Source organism: Mastigoproctus giganteus, chromosome 9 (assembly GCF_048544385.1).
Source record: "Mastigoproctus giganteus isolate SK-2022 chromosome 9, ASM4854438v1, whole genome shotgun sequence".
NCBI classification, from domain to species: Eukaryota; Metazoa; Arthropoda; class Arachnida; order Uropygi; family Thelyphonidae; genus Mastigoproctus; species Mastigoproctus giganteus.
In genome coordinates, this window is record NC_143583.1 from 176204322 (window position 1) to 176227169 (window position 22848).

Here is a 22848-nt window from a genome sequence, read left to right on the forward strand (position 1 = left end):
CCTTTAAGAATCCCCACAAAAAGTAATCAATGTGTGCTGAATCTGGGAAGTGAAGTGGCTATTCAATGTAAACCTACTGTCCCATCCATTGTCATAAGAACTTTTGGTTTAAGCATTCATGGACAGTTTTTGGCATAGTGAGCAGGTGCTCCATTCTGCATAAGAAAGTAATGCTGAAAATTGTTTTTGGATTGCATTAATGGGATTATTTTGCTTAAAAAGCCATCTCAGGTAGCTTTCTCTGAGACTGAGAACACCACCTGTTTAAATTCCAGTCCACAATGTTAAAGGCCAGAAGTTTAAATCCTTGTTAAAAACAAATTATTAACACTTTTGCTGCTGGCTTCACCAACCTGGGATTGAAAAGGATCAAATCAAGCTGGATCGGATAGGGCAGAGACATTTTTAAGCTTTCTTCTCACTATGGCATAGTTAACATGTTCAGAGAGTAAATGAACACATTAACTATGTGTTCAACCTTATAGTGATTAACAGTTTCATTTAGTTTAAATGTAGCTTCAACAGTCCAAAAAACATTGTCAACAATATTTGGATTTGGCTTAAATTAATCATCAAGCAAATTCCAATCTATCTGGGTCATTCAAAATATATAGCAACACGAGATGATGTATACTTCAGCTTGTAGGTATTTTAAGTGTCAAACGTCACTTGATTTGGGATTTTTTTTTTGGCTTTTTTCAATTTCTTCTCTTTCTTACAAGTTTAAAATTGGCAGATGTCTTTGAAATATGTTTACCAGGTTTTTGTAGATTGTACACTGTTCCCACTTCATCAAATTTCTACACAATTTGCTTTATGGTCTTTATTGTGGGTAGTTTATATCCAAAAAAACTTCCTGAACTGAGGGGAAACTTTTGCAGCATTTTCATATTTTGCATGCCATTTTAATTTTGGTCCTATCCATCACTGTAAGGCTCATGGTGTTTTTTCTATATTTAAATTATTCTGAAACAATAAAAAACAGATTATAAGCTGTGTGTTAAATAATCTATATACACTGGTGTTCAAAGAAAGTGCATCACCCCTTAAAATGTAATCGTAGTCCGAATAACGTAAGCACATGGCAATATTTCTTACAGATTGCATCAGATAAGATCGACACGTGTAGGTGATGACGTAATATTGCATCAGCATGGCGAGTTACGTGCAGTTGACGCCATGAAGAAAGAGTGCTATTGTTGCTTTATGTGAGGAAGGATGTTCTTCCCGTGCTTATAGTCTCTTGTAACCAGTCGACAGTGAGTAGATTTCTTTACAAACTCAAGAATACTGGTTCTGCTAATAGGTCTATAAGCCAAAACAGGACCGCGTTTTGAAGTGCTTATGCCTTAAAAACCATAAGGCTTCTTCGTCGGAGCTGAAAAAGAGAATAGGAAGAACATACAGGAGTGGTAGCAAGTGCAGTAACAGTCAGAAGACACCTCTTCAAAAATGGACTTGTAGCCTGTCATCCTAAGAAGAAGCCTGTCGTCACACAAACAATGAAAAAATTTTGATTAATTTGGTGTAAGGAGCATGTCAAATGGACCCCTGAGCAGTGGAAGTCAGTTATTTTCTCGGATGAGAAGAAATTCAACCTTAATGGCTTTGATGGGGAACAAACGATTTGCCGTAGATGTGGTGAAGAATACCATCCAGACTGTATGGTGCCTACAGTGAAATTCCCTAGGAGCCAAATGATATGGGGGGTGCATTTTGTATTGCAGAGTAGGTCACCTGCAGTTTATAAAAGGTTCTGTAAATGCCAATGGATACCTGGCTATATTGGAAGGCAAATTGCTGCCAACCATTAGAGACCATTTCAACCTGCCATGTAACTGCATCTTTCAGGACGACTCTGCTCTTTGTGATTGGGCAAAAAGTAAGTAGGCATTTCTGTAGTTACTTTAGCTTCACTTCTGCATTAGAGGTTCAACAGTAATGTGTTTACATTTGTTACAGATGAAAAAATGGTTGGAAGAACGGTCCATTACAACTCTTAGCTGGCCAGGAAACAGCCATGACCTGAATCCTATAGAGAACTGTTGGCATCGTGTGGAATCTGCACTTGCCAGAAAGAAACCAAAGACCCGTCGTGAACTTCATAATTCGTGTTTGGAACCACGAACTATCAGTTGATTATCTTCAGGAGTTGATCTTGTCAATGCCTCGACGGTGTGCTGCTGTCATCAGGGCCAGAGGCCATTCAACTAAATATTAGTTCTGGTGAATTTTTCATTTTGTTTTCCATTTAAAATAATAAACTGACGCAAATTGAGAGCTTCTGATAACATTTCAGCCATAATTGTCATATTTACCAAAACTGTTGTATAAAGGTTGCAAATGGTCATTTTGGAATATTCTGAGAGCACTTGTCAAATAATATTTAGCTTTGCCTTAACTATTAATAAATATATTTTGTTTATATTTCTATTTGTGATGCTCGTCATTAATGTAACATACCATCACGAAAAAGGGTTAGAAATGTGAAATTCCTAGGTGATGCACTTTCTTTGAACACGTGTATATATATACAGTCCATTCCAGTTATTTGGGACACATCGGGACTAATGCATTTTGGTCTGATTAAGCAGCTGCCCCAATTATCCGAAGTTTCACGTAAATAGTTAAAAATACAATGTACCCCCCTATACAATTAGTTCACTGTACAATCAAATCACGTTACGACGAACTCACCATAGAAAAGTACCATTCACTATACGATGTGTAGTAAGCGCCGGTCATTGTGATCACTTTTACGAATTGAATTTTAATTCTATTAAACAGCGATTCTAATTAGAGAAAATAGGAGGAATATTATCCACAGGCTATAAAAGTAAAGATATTAAGCACAAATTTACCATTTATTACCTTACCAATTAAAAAATTAAATGATACATGAAAATCGGAATAATTAATATGTATTATTATCATTAGCCAAATGGTGCAAGGAAGCCTGAGGCTTATGCTGCACCAGCCAAAAAAAAAATTCTGAGTTACCCTGAGAGAGAGAGAGAGAGAGAGAGAGAGAGAGAGAGGAATTACCAAGAAAGAGAAGAATGTTGATATCCGGCTAAGAGCCCCTGGGGTTCACTGTAATATGTACATACGAACTAGTTGACATTTATGTTCACTGACATTTTTGGGTGGGGGTTAAAATTTAAAACAGTAAAAAGATAAGCAATAATAATAACAAAGAACACGACACACAGAAATTGCAAGTAACACGATACGCACAAGTGAGAACGGCCAGGTGGGAAGGAGCAGCAGTGCATAGCACACGCTTCTTGATTAGACCGGGGTTCGAGCCCGTCACCACCAAATATGGAGGATGCGGAAAGGTCAGGGAATGACCACCGCATAACCCGGAGCAATATGGCCTTAGTTGCTAATGCTCCTAAAAACCAAACAACAAACAAACAAACAAACAAACAAACAAGTGAGAACGGAGTAACGAGTTACAAAGCTTTAAAAATAGGAATGAAGAGATCTGAAAATTAATTTTTTATATGATTGAAGATTCCATGGAAGTGTAAACACATTTCACCACAATACCCCACAGAATTCCAACTGTCGATATTATCACAAATTCAGTAAGATCGAGTTTACTGTCGGTTTATGATAGATTTCACTAACAGAAAAGCCCAATAAACAGGTGACTGCTAATTGTTTTATGGTTGTGACCTCCAGAATTTCGACCGAACCATGTGGTACCGTCGGAGAAAATCGTAGGGTAATCTCCAGTGCTGCGGTCTCCTGCCCCGATTAAACAGCATGCTATCCCAATTAAGCAAAGTAAACCCTGGCTATTTTCTCGATTGGTTTCTGTTTTTTAAGATTTGTCCCAAATAAACGGCTGCCCCGATTAACTGGTGGCCCAAATAACCGGAATCCACGGTGTGTATATATATATATCAGCAATTATTCAAAATAGTTTCCCTATTATGAACCACTCTGTATATTAAAAAAAAAAAAAATAAAATAAAGAAAATTCTTTAATACCGAGAGAGAGAGAGAGAGAGAGAGAGAGAGAGAGAGAGAGAGAGAGAGAGAGAGTAGAAAGGAATCATCAAGAAAGAGAAGAATGATGATATCCAGCTCAGGACCCTGGGTGTGCCAAGCCCATACTCGCCATATGTGAGCCCTGTTTATATAGAAATAAATTCTCTGCAGATATAAACAAATATTTGTAAGTTTCTATTTCTTTGATATTTTTGTTTTATTATATTCATTGTATTATTTAAATTATTTTATTAATAAATATATGCAAATCGTAGACTGTTGCAATAGTAATTTTTATAAAGGCAAAGATTGCAGAGGAGTAGTGAGAGGAGGGGGCAAATTCTCCCAGGTGCCAAGCTTCAGGGGAGCAAACTGAAGAAATTATCTATAGCATTCACATTATGTTGTCACATTCAGGGGCACCAGGAGGACATGTTGCCCCCGGGCATCGATGACCCTAGCTATGTTACTGAAAGACTGATTACCTGCATATAATGGGAGCATACTAATAACACTTTTGCCCCAGGAGTTTGATTACCTAGTTCTGGCTCTGGACAGTTGCTACCAGATGTCTCTGTATTCAAGACTTAACAATGATCTTTACACAGATTTTGAAATTTCATAAAAATTGGCTGAAAATGATTGGATTATTGGAATATTTTTGTGACCTTTTTTTACAAAAAGCCAATCATTTATTTCAATGTTTTTGGTCATTCTGCCCAAAATTTGTGAATACTGCAGTGTTTTTAAATATTTTTCATAGAATTGGTAATTAAAATATATATCTTTCTCCAGAGAAATCAGATGCAACCTTTATCTTGTAAGGGATGATTATCCAATTGTGTGTAATGGTTAGGCAAGTTCTACTTAACAGTTTTGTTAAGTCTACTTATAACTTAAACAAACAGTATAATGTGCCAAAGTTGTGATGCTGCACACTGATTTAATTATGTGCAATCTGCAAAACGAAGTTTAGCCAAGACTTCAATTTCCTTGTAGAACTTCTAAAACTCGACAGATTATTTGTTTGTTGGTACATGAAGTTACTAGTGCTTTCACAGCTTGACAGTTTCTGTAATTGGCATTTAACCTAAATCTTGTCAGAAATAACACCAAAATAATATTTGGTCAAGCATTCTGGTTATGTTTTGCATATCGGCTTTTATCTGATGGAGATTTGAAAGGTGTATTAAATTTACATAAGGTAAAATTTAAAGCTGTTGTTGTTATTTGGTTTTTAGGAGCATTAGCAACTAAGGCCATATTGCTCCGGGAATATGCGGTGGTCATTCCCTGACCTCTCCACATCCTCCGTATTTGGTGGTGACGGGCTCGAACCCTGGTCTAATCAAGAAGCGTGTGCTACGCACTGCTGCTCCTTCCCACCTGGCTACGGAGGCGCCAAAATTTAAAGCAACCTATCATATAATACCATTATTCTTATATGAAAGGAATATTCAGTTCACTGTGAGAAAAAATAATTCAACCCAAGAATCTTGTATATTATTATCATTTAATCCATCGGATAGTACTTGACAATTACAGATCTCTCCTGCCATGCAGGGTCTCAGTAACATTTAAGAAAATTTCTTAGCACATGCTGGCTGTTGTTGTTGTTGTTATTTGGTTTTTAGGAGCATTAGCAACTAAGGCCATATTGCTCCGCGATTAAGCAGTGGTCATTCCCTGACCATTCTGCATCCTCCGTATTTGGTGGTGACAGGCTCGAACCCTGGTCTAATCAAGAAGCATGTGCTATGTACTGCTGCTCCTTCCCACCTGGCTACGGAGGTGCCTCGTACATGCTGGCACTAATGACAAAGTGTAGGAGATCTGTGGATTTACTTAACAAGTACAGGTGAATGTTGAAAACAAGTTGCGAGTTAGGATAAAATTTGAAAATGTCTGTAATCCTTCCCAGTCACAATAGGAGGGAGTATATGATGAGAGCCTTGTCAATCAATTCGGCCCTAGAGGGATTGTTCAAGCTCATGGGGGTAGAATTTTTCTCAGCATATCTGTGCTTGTTAACAGGAGAGATTGCTTCTATAGGGATGGGATCTTAAATAGAAAGGGTGCAAGAATATTGCTGATGCTATCGAGACAGTGTTAGCTGGGTCAGAAAACTGCTAGCTTGGGGAGGGGGGGATTCACAGACTTAATAGATTAATGGTAGCTACAGTAAGAGGTGAAATTGATTATTGCACTGCTTCTATTGGAACGAGCAGCAGCCCCTAAAGCAAGTTGCTGGGAATTTCAGAAACTGCTGAGAGACATGAAACAAGTAAATACAAGGGCTATGTTAGCGTAACTAAGAGTGAGAACAGGTGCATGTATACTTGCATGTACACCAATGCAAGGAGTATAGTAAATAAATTTGATGAATTTGAAGTACTGGTCAAGACATCAAAGACAGATATTGTTGGAGATATCAATAATCTGTCACACATTTAAGGAATGCAAAATTGGAATTTGGGGAGTACAACTGTACAGAAAAGATTTGGAGGGAGGACGGGTTATGCTGTTATTAAGAAACAAAATATAAGTAAGTCCATCCGGTTAACACAGATGGACAGTGTAATGTTGAGTCATTGCACTATCCAGTGTGGTGTGACATAAGCACTGGGAAAGCAAAGTTGAAAGCAGAAGTGTGTTATAGGGCTAAAGACTTTGATGAGTAATGAAAAATGTACAGAGGGATTTAAATTGACAATATTTAAATTCTATATGGTGGAACCAACTGATGATGTTACCAACAGCAAATTCAAAATGGGAAGCATTCAAAGAATTAATCTTGGAAGCTACTAGGCTTTTTATAACAACAAATAAACATTATTCAAGATTTAGGCCAAAATGGATGTCAGATGGACTAATTAGACATGTGACAGAGAAGAAAAATGCATGGGATACATATAAATTAACATGTGACACAGAAGCCTATGATAGATATAAGCTGGTCTGTAACCAAGTTACAAAGTCACAGTGTACTAATATGGGGTTTACTTACAGATGTAACTACCATCAGAGGTAAAGGGAAAGGGTTTTTGCTTTCGTAAAGGTGACTGACTACAGTGATCTCAGGAGTTTATTTAAATTCTATACAGTGGGATCAATTGATGATGTTACCAACGGTGAATTCTAAATGGGAAGACTTCAGGAAATTAATCTTGGAGGCTACTAGGCTTTTCACACCAACTAAGAAATACTGTTCAAATTTCTGGCCTAAATGGATATCAGATAAATTAATGAGGCTTGTCGCAGAGAAGAAATATGCATGGGATGCATATAAATTATCAGGCGATACAGAAGCCTATGGCAGATATAAGCTAGTCTGTAATCACGTCACAAAGGAGGTTAGAAAAGCGAAGGCAGATTGTGAAAAATCTTTGGCAAAGAATTCAAAGAAAAACAGCAAAGACTTCTTTACTTATATAAACTCTAAAAGGGTTATTTTTGTTATTTGGGTTTTTTTAGGAGCATTAGCAACTAAGGCCATATTGCTCCGGGATATGCGGTGGTCATTCCCTGACCTTTCCGCATCCTCCGTATTTGGTGGTGACGGGATCGAACCCCGGCCTAATCAAGAAGCGTGTGCTACGCACTGCTGCTCTTTCCCACCTGGCTACGGAGGCGCCTACTCTAAAAGGAAGGGGAGGAATAAGATGGATTCACTTGATATCAATGGCCTGACTGTAGATGATCATTGTCAGATAGCTGCCAAACTAAATGAGTATTTCGCATCTACGTTGATACATGAGGAGTTATTCAAGGAGGAGAAGGCCAGATGTTTATCAGACTGTAACAGGGAGTTAAATGATTTTGTACTAACTAAGAGCAAAGTGGAAGAGAAATTGTTAAAGTTAAACATAAGAAAGGCAACTGGGGTGGATGGGATCTATCCAGTTATATTAAAGGAGGTGGCAAAGAAAGTAAGCAAAACCTTAGCTATCATTATGAGAGCATCCTTGGACTCAAGGGAAGTCCCCAAGGACTGGACATGTGCAAATGTATCTCCAATTCACAAAGGAGGATCAAAGGGTAACACGAGTAATTACAGCCCTGTTAGTTTGACTTCTGTTCCAGGGAGAATAATGGAGTCGCTGGTTAAAGAAGCATTGCAGGATCATCTAGACAAGACAGAAGTAATAATTCAGACACAGCATGGGTTTCTTAAGGGGAAGTCTTGTCTGACCAATTTGATTGGATACTATGACGTGGTCACAAAGGAACTGGATGCAAAAAATAATTTTGATATCATATACTTGGATTTCAGGAGAGCTTTTGATACTGTTGCACATGGAAGACTATTGTAAAATTTGGAGAAGTATGGCATTAAGGCCAAAAAATGAATAAAAGGATGGTTGAGTGGGAGAAAACAGAGAGTGGTAATCAATGGACACTGCTCTTTGTGGACTAATGTTATTAGTTGTGTCCCCCAGGGTTTGGTATTGGGCCCATTGTTGCTTTGTATATTTATCAATTATATCGATGAAGGTATATCAAACTTAATGTCAAAGTTTGCAGATAATACAAAGCAGTGACCCCAGAGAAGTGTACCAACTGGGTGGTGTTACACCCAGAGTAGTGGGAAATGAAACAGACCTGGGGGTAATTGTGCAGTCAGATATGAAGTTTTCTGTGCAGTGCAGACAGGCTTCCAGAAGTAGGTAATGGCTTCTTGTCAATGATATACAGCAATTTTGCCAGCAGAAACAAGGAGTTGATTATTGTCTTGTATAAGGCAATGATCAGGCGATACCTTGAGTAATGCATACAGGCATGGAAGCCTCATTTTAGGAAGGATGTAGAGTTTCTAGAATGAGTAGAGAGAAGGGCAACAAGACTGGTGAGAGGAACAAAGGGGTGCTCTTACGAAGAAAGGCTTAAGTGCTGCATATTACAGCGACTGGAGACTAGGTGCCTGTGAGGTGATCTGACTGAGGTGTATAAGGCCTCAAATGGATTGAACAGACTCAATGCTGATGGGATTCTTCCTCTTGCTCAGATTACAAACCTGAGGGGGCATAAACTGAAATTGAGGAAAGACAAATGTGCAGAAATTTGCCTTTAGTCAACGGTTGATTGCTGGAACAAACTTCCATCTGTTGTGGAAGTTCAAGGAAGAAATGGACAAACTTTTGGAAAAAATTAATGAGTGAAATGGGAAGTTGTTTTTTTTAAACACACACACAAGCAATTTTAAAAAGTGTATAACATAACTAAAAATCGATAAATTGACTTAAACTTCTGTTACTAGATGAAAATCTCATGTTTTTTTCCTGAAAAACCAATACACTGTGAAGAATTTAATCTGAAATTAGTTTTCAGAAATTGAAATGGAGCTTATATTGGGATTCTTTCTTGAACTTTTGTTACAAGATCAAATAAACAACTAAGAAATGTGCTGCAATGATACCATTTAAAATAAAAGAAAACAAACAAACCAATTCTATGCAAGTACTGTGTACTGTTTTTTCATCACATGCACAAAGTAGTGGTTTCTATTTGTCACCAGTTGTGAAATCTATAATGCTGTTTCCAGTAGAAATTTCCTTGAACTTTTGCTAATAGATGACACACACACACACACACACACACACACACACACACACACACACACACACACACACACACACACACACACACACACACACACACACACACACACACACACACACACACACACACACACACGTTGGATTTTTATACATTATAAAAATATGTATAATATATGCTCAGTGTTCATTGAATTATCAACACCTACCTAATATCACGTTAGGCCACAGCTCACACAGATAACATCCACTATTTGCCTAGGCATTGACTTCACTAGATGTCTGAATACGTCTGTCTGTAGGGATCTGCAGTCATGATGCCTGCAAGGCTTTCTCCAGTGTCAGAATAGATGATGGTTGTGTGTTTATATGCCTCACTTCCCATTCCAAAACATCTCACACGTGTTCAATTAGATTGAGGTTAGGTGAATTCGGAGGCAAATCAAAATGGGCGATATCTTCACTGTATTCCTGGAACCACTCATGCACAGTGCGGTCCCGATGAAAAGGTGCTTTATCATCTTGGAAAATTCTGTTTCTTTCTGGGAAAAAATGCAACATGGGTGCACATGGCCTCTTAGAGCTGCCAGTATAACTCACCAGTGAAACACTGGTCCATATGCATTGGAGCCCTGGTTTCTTCCCAGCAAAACATTCCCCAAATTAAGCAACTACCACCACCTGCCCGGATATTGGGCACCATGCATGATGGGTTCATCAACTTGTGTTGCTTGAGTCACACATGAAGGTATATTGACGGGTTACACTAGGTATCTGGACCCATCCGACTAGCACATTGTGTGTAGTTGACACCACAGCATTTGCTGTAAATTATGATCAACAGTGAGAAGAGGATGTCTCTTGGGTTGTCTACCGTGGAACCCCACACGTTTGAGCGTGCTGTGCATCATCATTTGGGATATTGTTCTTGCATTCCCCGTTTTGTATTGTGATGTCAACTGTTGCACAGTGACCAGCTGTTGAGACCATAAAACGTACTGCACCACAATCATCCACCTTGCATAATCTTTTATACTTCTGTTGGTAGGAGGTGATTCGACCCATTTGACATCCTTCTTTGTATACGTTAACCTCAATGGACCTTGAGCAACTGACAAGATGTGCTGTTTCTGATACAGAAGCACACGACGCATGGGTTCACAACAGTCATGCCCTTTTGAAACTCCATGATATCTTTACTTCATCCCACAACTGCTACTTTATCACTTTGACTTTCATGTCCAGATGCAAATTACCACTGCTCTCGTGTACGAAGCTGTTCTGCTTTTTATACTGTGAGTTATGCAGCATAGTTCATTATGTTTGGGGCATTCACAATTCAGAGATCACTGAGTGTTGTATATAGACTGTGTCAGCTCTGCATTAGCTCTGTGAAGGAATGTACTAGTATGTGATGTTGGTGAGGGTTAAAGTTGGAAATAGCTGATATAAGATGACTTCATACATGGCAATCAGCTTTTCAGTATCTGCAAGGAAGAATGGGTTGGTATTGAGATATTTCTGACTTTGAATGTGGAATGATTGTAGGGACAAGATGTGTAGGTGCAAGTATCTCAACAATTGCCAAATTGCAACCCTCATTCTGTGGGTTCATGACTGTATTGTGACTGGACCAATAAGGGTCGAGTCAAACAACGGGCCAAAGGTTACATGTGGTAATATGCATACATCTCGTAACACAGCAGTGATGTAGCACAGTAGCCCAGTTAACCACCCAGTACAATGTAAGAATGTAACCACCCAGTACAATGTAAGTCCAATATCCACATGAACTATGCACCAGAAATTAGCTTGTATAAGCTACGAAAGTTGATAGCTAATGTAGGTACTCATGCTCCCTGTGAGACACGAGAAATGTGCCTTGCATAGTGGTACTAATGTATCAACATTAGACCACTATGCAAGGAAAATTTCTATGCTGACATGGAAATTTGTCATCTGGTCTGATAAATCATATTTTACAACTCTATCCTGCTAATAGGTGCATCCACACTTGGAGGATGCAAAGTAAGGTCATGTCACCTAGATGCACTACTGGTGTTTGACATGCTGAATGCAGTCATGGTTTGGGGAACTTTTTTTTTCATGGCATGCCCTAGGTTTTCTGATCACCATTAATAGTGGCTTAATGGGAATCTACCTTTCTATCCTCACTGAGTTGTGGATACATTGTCATCATGACAATGTACCCAGACATCTCTCGAAGGTTGCTAACTGGTTTCAGGAACATGACGATGAACTCTCCATACTCCCATGGCTACCCAACTCATCTGATCTCAACTCAACTGAGAATGTTAAAGGACATTTGATGCTACAACCATCAGCCTTACGCTGGCATTACTGGGTAGCACTATAACAAGGGTTCCCAACCCTTTTTTGCTTGTGGACCCCTGAGTCCTAACTTTACGTATGTGGAACCCCATATACGCATATGTAATATTCCTAAATGAAATATTTATTTGTAGGTTAGTAAAAGCTAATAATTAAACAATTCCAATATAATATAAAAAATGTAAATTATAAATTTTGAAAATTTTAATTGATAAAACTCAAACATATTTTTACTTGTAATGACAGAATTAGTAAAAAAAAAATTTAAAAAAAAAAATACTATTTCAAATAACATATAAATTTATTCCTAGGGCTATTAAATAGGATCCCATTAAATAGGCTCTACTAATGAGATACTTGTGGCTGATGTTTTGATATTAGCATTTTAATATCTGGCTCCAATTTTGTGAGAGTCAGACGAAGATCACCTCTTTTTACTATATCAAGGCGATTACGATATTTTTGTTAACAACTGTGTTACACGACTAAAGCCAGATTAAACAAGATAAGATGATGGGAAAACAATGACATACATTTTAGCTTACTCCCATAAAAGCGAATATTTACAAGCAATGTCACTATTCTTCCATACATCATGCTTTCCTTTTTTGAATAGACTTCGGACTGTCATCAGAGCAATTCAACAAGTTCCTCTTGTAAATCAATTTCATCAGCAACATTTACCTCAAATGGAATCAGCACCCAATCTGGGATGTTCAGTTCTAGTAGGTCCTTGAACCGAACTTGCATGTCTTCATAAATTTTTTTTAAATGATCAACATATGCAACACAATCATCATCTTTTAAATCACTGCTAACTGAAGCAAGGTTTGGAAACTGGTCAAACGCACGGCGTGAGATATTAAGACTGTACAATTTGCCTAGGAATGGCTTCTTTGCTAGATATTAAATCACAATTATGTCCTTGCTGAAGCTTATTAAGAGAATTCAGTTTTTCAAACACATCTGAGAAGTAAAATATGTCTGTTTGTTTTCATGGCAACCAACTGTTTTCCAATCTCCTTTTCATTTAGAAATGATACAATACTGTCCCAAAGGACGACGAAGCGACGAGGACAATTGCCTTTAGACAACCATCGCACCTCTGTATGCAGTACAAGACGGTCAAATCCTTCATTTTCGTCACAAAATTTGCGAAAGAGACGATCTTGAAGAGCATTAGCCTTAATGAGGTTGACAGCTTTTATTACAAGAGTTAAGGCTTCATGAAGACGTCCACTCAATCTCTTCGCCACCAGATGTTGGCGGTGAATCACGCAATGTATGCAAAATACTTTTGGCAATGCATTTTTTAAATGAGTGATAAACCCTCTGTACCTACCGACCATGGAAGGAGCGCCATCAGTAGCACAAGCCATTAAATTTTCGAGTGGAACATTTTTTTCTCTAAAATAAGACTGGACTTCCTTAAATATTGTTTCACCTTTAGTATCTGTTTTGAGGAATCTTGCAAAAAGCATTTCCTCTCTGAGTTGATTATCATCCATATATCTTACATATGCCAATAAAAGCGCTTCATTGCCCATCAAAGGTGATTCATCAAGTTGCATTACAAACTGTTTCACTCGTAATTGAGCAATAAGTTAATTTTCTACATCTTCAGACATTTCATCAATGCATATGGATATTGTGTTATTGCTCAAAGGAAGGTTATCGATAATTTCATGTGCATTTTTGTTTAACATTGTTGAAATTACAACTGATATCGAAGGCAAGATGACAGTTTTACATATGCTATGTGGCTTTCCAGATTTTGCTATTATTTTGCTGATTTCATATGATGCTAATAAACCTCTATCTTTATTGCTTGCTTGTTTACTAAAAATCTGATCCAGTTTGTTTCTTCCTTGAAAATTGTCTCGTAGTTTTTGGAAATACTCCACTGATTTATTTTTCTTTTCGTATGCCTTGTATCCAAATGGTGAAGAAGCTTACTTGGCTTCATGCTATCATTAGACAGCACAGTCATACATATAAGACACATTGGTTTTGTGATATTCTCTGGTGATTCAATAAAACCATATGACAGACATTCAGTCAAATATTGTCTTGTTTTCTTCTTTGCATGAGCCATGGGTAATCTGAAAACAATAACATTATTAACCTCAAATATTTAATGTTGGAAATGCTTGTAGGTACTAATGGAAATATAGTTCACTAGAACAATAACGTTCAATAACACAAACAATAGATTTTACCATGATGATGCTGATTACTCACTATAGAATGAAATGACTGCCTCTGACTGACTGACTCTTTCTAGATTAATTGGTGCTTAAATAATGTTTTCTTCTTCTAGAACTTTCTATGGAAAGTAATTTTTTTTTTTGCGTCAACTAAACAAGGTTCCAGAAAATACGAGTATCTGCTAATTGCGGATTTCTGGACTTTTCTATGACATTAGTTTATTTTATTATTATTATTTTTATTTAACAAATTATTTTATTTATAATTTTTTATCATGAACCCCTTAGCTCATATTATGGACCCCCTCAAAGCTTCTATGGACCCTGGTTGGGAAATGCTCCACTATAACAACAACCTGCAGTACCTTGTGGAGTCCATGCCAAGACATGTGCGGGCTGTATTATGGAAAAAAAGGGTGGCTCCCACAAGGTATTAGGTAAATGTTGCATTAGCTGCAAACCAACTGAGTGTGTGTGTGTGTGCGCGCGCGCGCCGCGCACACACACACACACACACACACACACATATAGTAAGCGCTAGTTATAGTGATCACTGGTTATTAGAATCAGCCGCTTTATAGAATCAAATTTCAAAGAACCAATTCAAATCAATAAAATGCACTACATTTTCATCGTTTATTAGAATCACATCTTTGGTTATAAGAATCAATTTTGAACGCCTCTGTGATATTTTTTTAAAGTACATTTCTGAAGGTCACAACCATAAAACAAAATCAATTTGCAATTTTCGGTTTTGTGTTTGTGCAGTCTATTACAAATGGTTAGTAAACTGAATCTTATTGCATCTGTGATATTACCGATAGTTGGAATTCTGTGTTTTTACATTATTATGGTGAAATGTGTTTCCCCTTCACTAAAATCTTCAAACATACAAAAAAACATAAATAAATCTTGGGATCTGCTCTTCATTCCTATGTCTAAACTTTGTAAACTTTTTACTTTGTATCTCACTGGCACATGTCATGTTAGTTCCAATTTATGCATGCCGCGTGCTTTTTTATTGATTGACGCTTTTCTTTTTTATTGTCCTTTAAATTTTACCCCCCCCCAAATGTCAGTGAACAGAAAGAAAGTGAATTTGAGTGTAAAAGATAAGTTACGAATTATGGAAACACGCAACAAATTAAACTTAAGGAATATGTCTCAAAAGACAGCAGCAGTAAAATTAGGAGTGCCTCAGTCACCTTTATCAAAATTATTAAAATCACGTCACACATTAAACTAATATAATTAGTGAAACCAGAAAAAAGGAAGCGTGAAGGGAAATGCCAAACATTAGATGAACCTATTCGTTCAGCTCAAACAAGTCCAGCTCATTAAATGCACCAATCAATTGTAGCATTCTTCTTCAAAAAGCTAATAATTTTGCTGATGTTATGTTATTTGGTTTTTAGGAGCATTAGCAACTAAGGCCATATTGCTCCGGGGATATGTGGTGGTCATTTCCTGACCTTTCCGCATCCTCCGTATTTGGTAGTCACGGGCTCGAACCAATAATTGCTGAAAAACTACACAAAGAGTTTAAGAAGATGGACGGATGGCTGACAAGATGGAAGGAGAGGAATGATACTGTTTACAAAAAACTTCACAGAGAAAAACAGTATTCCAATGATTATGCAGCTGACAACTGTTGAAAACCTCTCAGTAAACTGTGTTAAGCACTTATAATCCTGAAGAAATTTTTAATTCAGATGAAACAGGGTTGTACTACAGGCTGCCCCAGATCATTGCATGATTTTAAAAAATTCCTCTGCATTTGCAGGAAAGAAGAACAAAGACAAGATTCTTTTAACATACAAAATGATGAGAACAATTATGATGAAGCTGTTAGTTACAGGAAAGAGTAAATTGCATAGATATTTTAAAGGAGTAAAACAGCTGCCTATTGAATATGTCAATAATGGCAACGCTTGGATGACAGCTTCTTTATTTGAAGGCATCTTTGTAAATGGGATTTGCAATTGGATAAGGTAAAAAAAAAAAAAAAAAAATTGCATTGGTTTTGGACAGCTGCTCAGCTCATACAAAATTGACTTTAAATATTGAATTAGTTTTTCAACCTTCGAATACCACATCACTGATTCAATCTCTTGACCTGGGAATAATAAAAACCTTTAAGATCTTTTATAGATTGCATAAAGGTGAAGAATCATCCAGTCTATAGATGATGGTTTGAGAACACTATCTGATATCATAAAGTAGATAGCTGTTCTTGATGCACTTCATATGACAATGAGTGCCTGGAATGAAGTTTCTGAAACCTGCATTAGCAACTGTTTCAAAAAATGTGATTAATTATTCATGGACTAATGTTTATTAGTGGAGTCCCACAGGGTTGTGTTGGTTTCATTGCTTTTTTTGTATATTTATCAATGATACTGATGAAGATATATCAGGCTTAGTGTCGAAATTTTCAGATGATACAAAGGTTGGCAGGGTTATTAATGACCGTAATGGCAGTGTGCTAATGCAAAAGGATCTAGAAAATTTGGGCAGAAGAGCTGAGAAGTAGCAACTGAAGTTTAACATTGACAAATGCAATACTGCATATGGGCAGAAGTAACCCCAGAGGAATGTACCAACTGTGTGGTACTACACTTGGGTGGTAGAAAATGAAAAAGACCTGAGAGTAATTGTGCAGTCAGATATGAAGTTTTCTGAGCAATGCAGACAGGCTGCAAAAGCAGTCATGAGGTTTCGTCAATTATATATAGGAATTTTGCTAGTAGGGAAAAGGAGGTGATTATCCCTTTGTAAAAGGCAATGGCCAGGTCACGCCTTGAATACCCTTTGTACAGGTATGGAAGCCTCATTTTAGGAAGGATGTAGATTTGCTTGAGCGTGTACAGCGAAGGGCAACAAGATTGGTGAGGGGAATGAAGGAATCCTCTTAGCAAGAGAGAGAGAGAGAGAGAGAGAGGCTTAAGTTCTGCAAATTTCAGCAGCTGGAGACTAGGCACCTGTGAGGTGATCTGATTGAGTTGAGCACGCTGAATTCTGATGGGATTCTTCCACTTGCTCAGATTACGATTCTTCTAAACTCAGTTTAAAAGCAGTTTTGCTACACAATGGTAATATGGGTTTGTTAAAGGGAGGTCTTGTCTGACCAATTTGATTGGATACTATGTTGTGGTCACAAAGGAACTGAATGCCAAAAATAATTTTGATATCATATACTTGGATTTCAGAAAAGCTTTTGTACTGTTGCACATGGAAGACTGCTGTACAAATTGGAGGGGTATGACATTAAGGGTAAGTTGCTACAATGGATAAAGGGATGGTTGAGTGGGAGATCACAGACAGTGATAATCAGTGGACACTGCTCTCCGTGGCCAAATGTTTTTAGTGGAGTTCCCGAGAGTTCAGTGTTGGGCCATTGTTGTTTTGTATATTTATCAATGATATTGATGAATATATCAGGTTTAATGTCCAAGTTTGCAGATGATACAAAGGTTGGCAGGGTTGTTAACAACAGTAAAGACAGTATGCTACTCCAACTGGATCTAGATAAGTTGGGAAAATGGGCTAAGAAGTGGCAACTGAAATTTAACATTGCCAAATGCAAACTACTGCATATGGGTAGCAATAACCGAAGAGAAACGTACCAACTGCGTAGTACTACACTCAGGGAAGTGGAAAGTGAAAAAGACCTGGGGGTAATTGTGCAGTCAAATATGAAGTTCGCTGAGTAGTGTAGACGGGCTGCGAGGGCAGGTCATGGAGTCTTGTCAATGATATATAGGAATTTTGCTAGCAGGGACAGGGAGGTGATTATCCCGTTATACAAGGTAATGGTCAGGCCACACCTAGAGTACTGTGTACAGGTCTGGAGGCCTCATTTTATGAAGGATGTAGAGTTGCTAGAATGAGTACTAAGAAGGGCAAAAAGATTGGTGAAGGGAACAAAGGCTCTTACCAAGAAAGGCTTAAGTTCTGCAAATTGCAGCATCTGGAGAGTAGGCACCTACAAGGTGATCTGATTGAGGTGTATAAGTCCTTGAACGGATTGAGCAAGCTGAATGTTGATGGGATTCTTCCTCTTGCTCAGACTAAGAACCTGAGGGGGCACAGTTTCAAATTGAGGAAAGATAGTTGTAGAATACATGTGCGGAAATTTGATTGGTGGAACAGGCTTCCATCTTTTGTTGTGGAAGCTAATAGCCTAAATAAATTTAAGGCTGAGCTGGACAGGCATTTTGAAGAAATGGAGGGGTGAAATGGAAGGGTTTTTTTTTTTTTGGGCTGATGCTGCATAAGCTTGCTTTCTTGCATCATATGCCTCTACTAATGCTAATATCAAACTGTTGGTCCTAGTGGCTCATTCAGTGGCTATGAAAGAAACCTGTGATAGCATGTCATTGCTATTAAATGCCTTAAACTAAGAAATATTGTTGGAAAATCTGTGGTGATTTAAAAGTAACCACTTTGTTGCTTGGACTACAGGGTGGTTTTATTTATTTGCAATATGATGCAAGGAAGACCGAGGCTTATGCTGCACCAGGCAAAAAAAATTCATGAGTTACCCTGAGAGAGAGACAGAGAGAATGTTAGAAGAAGAAAGGAATCACCAAGAAAGAGAAGAATGATGATATCCAGTTCAGGTTTGCCAAGTCCATACTCACCTGATTTGAGCCCCTGGTAGTGTTGTTTCCTGTGTTTATGGTATAGTCGAGCAGAAGAACATTATTATAATGTGAAGAATGGTCCATCAGAGAAGAATACGTTCTTGGGAAACTCAACATCAAATGCATGCCGTTAGTGAAACCTGAAATGGTGCTTCTCCTGCCTTTGCACATTAAGTTGGGTCTCATGAAAAATTTTCTAAAAGCTCTGGAAAAAAACAGTGAAAGTTTTGAGTAATTAAAAAGCCAGTTTCCAAAAATTAGTGATGCAAAGTTGAAGGAGGGTATATTTGTAGGACCACAAATTAGACAGCTTTTAAAGGATGAAATCTTTGAAACTAAACTTAATGCCACTGAATTAGCTGCGTGGAAATCCTTCAGAGCTGTTGTTAGTGGGTTTTTAGGGTATAAAAAAAGAGTAGACAACTATAAAGAGTCGAGAGAAGAATTGTTGTGTGACCATCAAAAAGTTAGGAAGCCGAACATTGCTGAAGATACTCTTCCTACACGTGGACTTCATTCTGGACAACTTGGGATCTGTCAGTGAACGAGCAGGGGGAATGATTCCACCAAGATATCCACACTATGGAGCAGAGGTATCAAGAACAATGAGATCCAGCAATGATGGGTGACTATTGTTAGTTTCTGATAAGGGAGGACCATTCTGCTCATAAGAGGAAAAAATAACTGTAACTAGTATGATTTCCTATTTTTGTCTCTACGTTTGTGGGTTAATTGCTTACTTAAATCCAAATAGGTGTTTATAAAGTTTAAATATATAATTTTTTTATCCATTTGGAATGTTTACTGATCTTCATTTCTATTTCAAGCAATTAATTAACAAGAAAAGTAGTCAAGTACATTTGAATAAGTAAACATTCACAATTTTTGGAAAAAAGGAGCAAGAAGCCATAACATGAAGACATGACATGCCACAAACTTTCTACTCTCATTTTCGTTTATAGCACATGCGATTTAGTCAAAATTAGTCTATTTCATTCATGTCATCGAAAAACGTTTAAAATTGTTGACTAATGTTATTGGCCTTGTGGTCATCCATTGAGATGGGGGATAACCCCAGGGGTTCACATCTGGTGAGTATGGGTCTGGCACACCCAGGGTCCTGAGCTGGGTATCATCATCATTCTCTTTCTTGGCAATTCCCTTCTACCCCTCTATCTCTCTCTCTCTCTCTCTCTCTCTCTCTCTCTCTCTCTCTCTCTCTCTCTCTCAGGGTAACTCAGAAATTTTTTGGCTGGTGCAGCATAAGCCTCAGGCTTCCTTTCATCATATGGCTAATAATAATGACAACGACCATCCTGATCATTGTGTCAACCAAAGACCCTACACAACAGCAATAGGTCTCCCAGCAAACACCTACAAGGAACTCCAGAAAGTTGCAATCCTGAAAACCTGTAGGATAGTTGACCAACAGTAACACCAGACATAACAACAACCACCCTGCGTACTTAGTAGCAATACCCATCACAAGGTGGAACCCCCAATCAGGGAGAAATAATATAAGAGCAATAATAACAATAATGATGGATGATGTCGCAGAGAAATATTAATCATACTGCATCGAGTGTGGCGCAGGATAAAGTCACTCGCATTCAGGCCTTAGGCAGAGGGGTCGGTTCGAAAAATCAGAGATGGTCTTCTGAGGAAGACTGGAGCAAGTGGTGCCATCCCCCGTATGGCTATCACAAGAGAAGGGCAAGACCATCCAGCTCCACCAACTGGAAGTGCTTCCTGCACAACCGCGCTAGCGACCACCCAGGAAGGAAGAGAATGCCAACGCATGAAATGGAGCATCAAAATGAATACATACATCATGCAAGCATACTACGAAATAATGAAGCTGGAGACTGATATGACAATGTAGAGGACGAGACTACTTACCAAGTGGCTGGAACGATTCCCAAATATTCAGGTCACCGAACAGCAAATAGTGGACCAGAGAAGGAGCATCTTCACGAAGAACCTGATAGCTACTGCAATCTTGAAAAAAATCAAGCAGCATATGAGCAATCAACTAAAGGATAAAGAATATGGTCTACATGGAACCATAGGAGGAAGAGCAAGAAGAAATACAACCCATAGCAGCTGAAGTGGAAAGAGATGAGGTCATGATATCCAGAATAGATGATGAGTGGAAGAAGGCCCTAAGAGAATTCGAAGGAATGGACTCCACAAAGTCCCACGTGATACCGAAGCAGAGGCCCAATAGAACCTTGTGGAGAGTCACAGACCACCTCAATCGGCAAATAATACCACATTACCTCGACAACAATGTGGCAACACTGGAGGCCATCCACACAGCCGTGTATTGTGCTGCCATAGCAGCCACTAGGATTAATGGAAGAGAAACGAGAGATCCGCAGCAGAAGAACCGGAAATGGTAGGAACCGCCAGCATGGCAAAGAAGACTTCAGCAGAAGATAGAAGAATTAAGAGTCAAGATAGGCCAATTGACCCAGTACCAACGAGGTAATAAGAGTTTGTTTGTTTGTTATTTGGTTTTTAGGAGCATTAGCAACTAAGGCCATACTGCTCTGGGGATATGCAGTGGTCACAGGCTTGAACCCCGGCCTAATCAAGAAGCATGTGCTACGCACTGCTGCTCCTGCCCACCTGGCTACGGAGGCACTGGTAATAGGAGTAAGAAATTGACTGGAAAAGTGAAGAGCATCCTCAAGAAAGAGAGTCCACAGCAAACATGAGACAAAAAAAAAATCAGAGAATAGGAGAGTACTTGGATACACTGAAGCAGAACCTCCTTGCACTCAGCAAGAGACTACACCGATACAAAGAGAGCTCCCAGAGGAAAATAAACAACCAAATCTTCGATGAGGACCAAAGAGGCTTCTACAGGAGTCTCGGAGAAGATGAGAAAGAATGGAACGGGCCACCCGAGCAGAAGACGACTGAGGAGTTCTGGGGCAACATATGGAGCAGGGAAGTAAGACATAACAGCCAAGCCCCCTGGATAGAACTAGAATGCAAGAAAACTAAAGACATACAAGGGATGAGAGATTTGGGAAGAAGAAGTAAAACAGACGATAAAGAACTTTCACAACTGGCGAACTCCAGGAATAGATAACGTCCACAACTATTATAACGTCCACAACTATTGGTACAAGAAGCTTACTTGCATGCACAAGCACCTGGCAGAGCAGTTCACCCAAATAATAAGTCACCCAGAGACAATCCTGAAGTTTCTCACTCAAGGAATCACATACCTGAAGCCTAAAGACGAAGATACAAGAAACCCGGCAAAATACAGGGTAATCACCTGCCTCACAACAATGTACAAGATCCTGACCAGCTGCATAACCAGGAAGATATCACACCACTTGGAGAGCCAGAACATAATGGTCGAACAGCAGAAAGGATGCAAGCAGCAATTAACCATAGATGGCGCAGTTATAGAGCAAGCCTACAAGAAGCGGTGCAACATGTACACAGCCTACATCGATTACCACAAGGCCTTCGACTCCATGCCTCATAGCTGGCTAATAGAGGCGCTGAACATCTACAAAGCCAATCCAATAGTGACAAACTTCCTAGGAGAAACAATGGTGAAATGGAGTACCACCATTAAGGTCAAGAACATCACAACCTAGAATCCCCATCAGGAGAGGAATCTTTCAAGGAGATGCCCTGAGCCTACTGTGGTTCTGTCTAGCACTTAACCTGCTATCCACCATGCTCAACAACAGCAAGTAAGGATATAACTTCAAAGAAGGAAGGAAGAACCTGTACACCCTCACCCACCTGATGTGGCACCTCCGTAGCCAGGTGGGCAGAAGCAGCACTGTGTAGCACATGCTTCTTGATTAGACCGGGGTTCGAGACCGTGACCACCAAATACGGAGGATGCAGAAAGGTCAGGGAATGACCACCGCATATCCCCAGAGCAATATGGCCTTAGTTGCTAATGCTCCTAAAAACCAAATAACAATTTAACCCACCTGATGTACATGGATGACATCAAGCTCTATGCGGCAACCGAGAAGCAACTCCAGCAACTACTCCGGATCACCAAAGCATTCAGCAATGATATTAGGATGGAATTTGGCCTAGAAA

General features: G+C 38.8%; 1 protein-coding gene across 4 annotated transcripts in view; it reads right to left on the reverse strand.

Annotated features, from left to right (window-relative positions):
• The window catches only part of LOC150080903 (syntaxin-binding protein 5-like), a 795970-nt gene that overhangs the window by 155920 nt on the left and 617202 nt on the right, over window positions 1–22848 (reverse strand). The window lies entirely within an intron of this gene.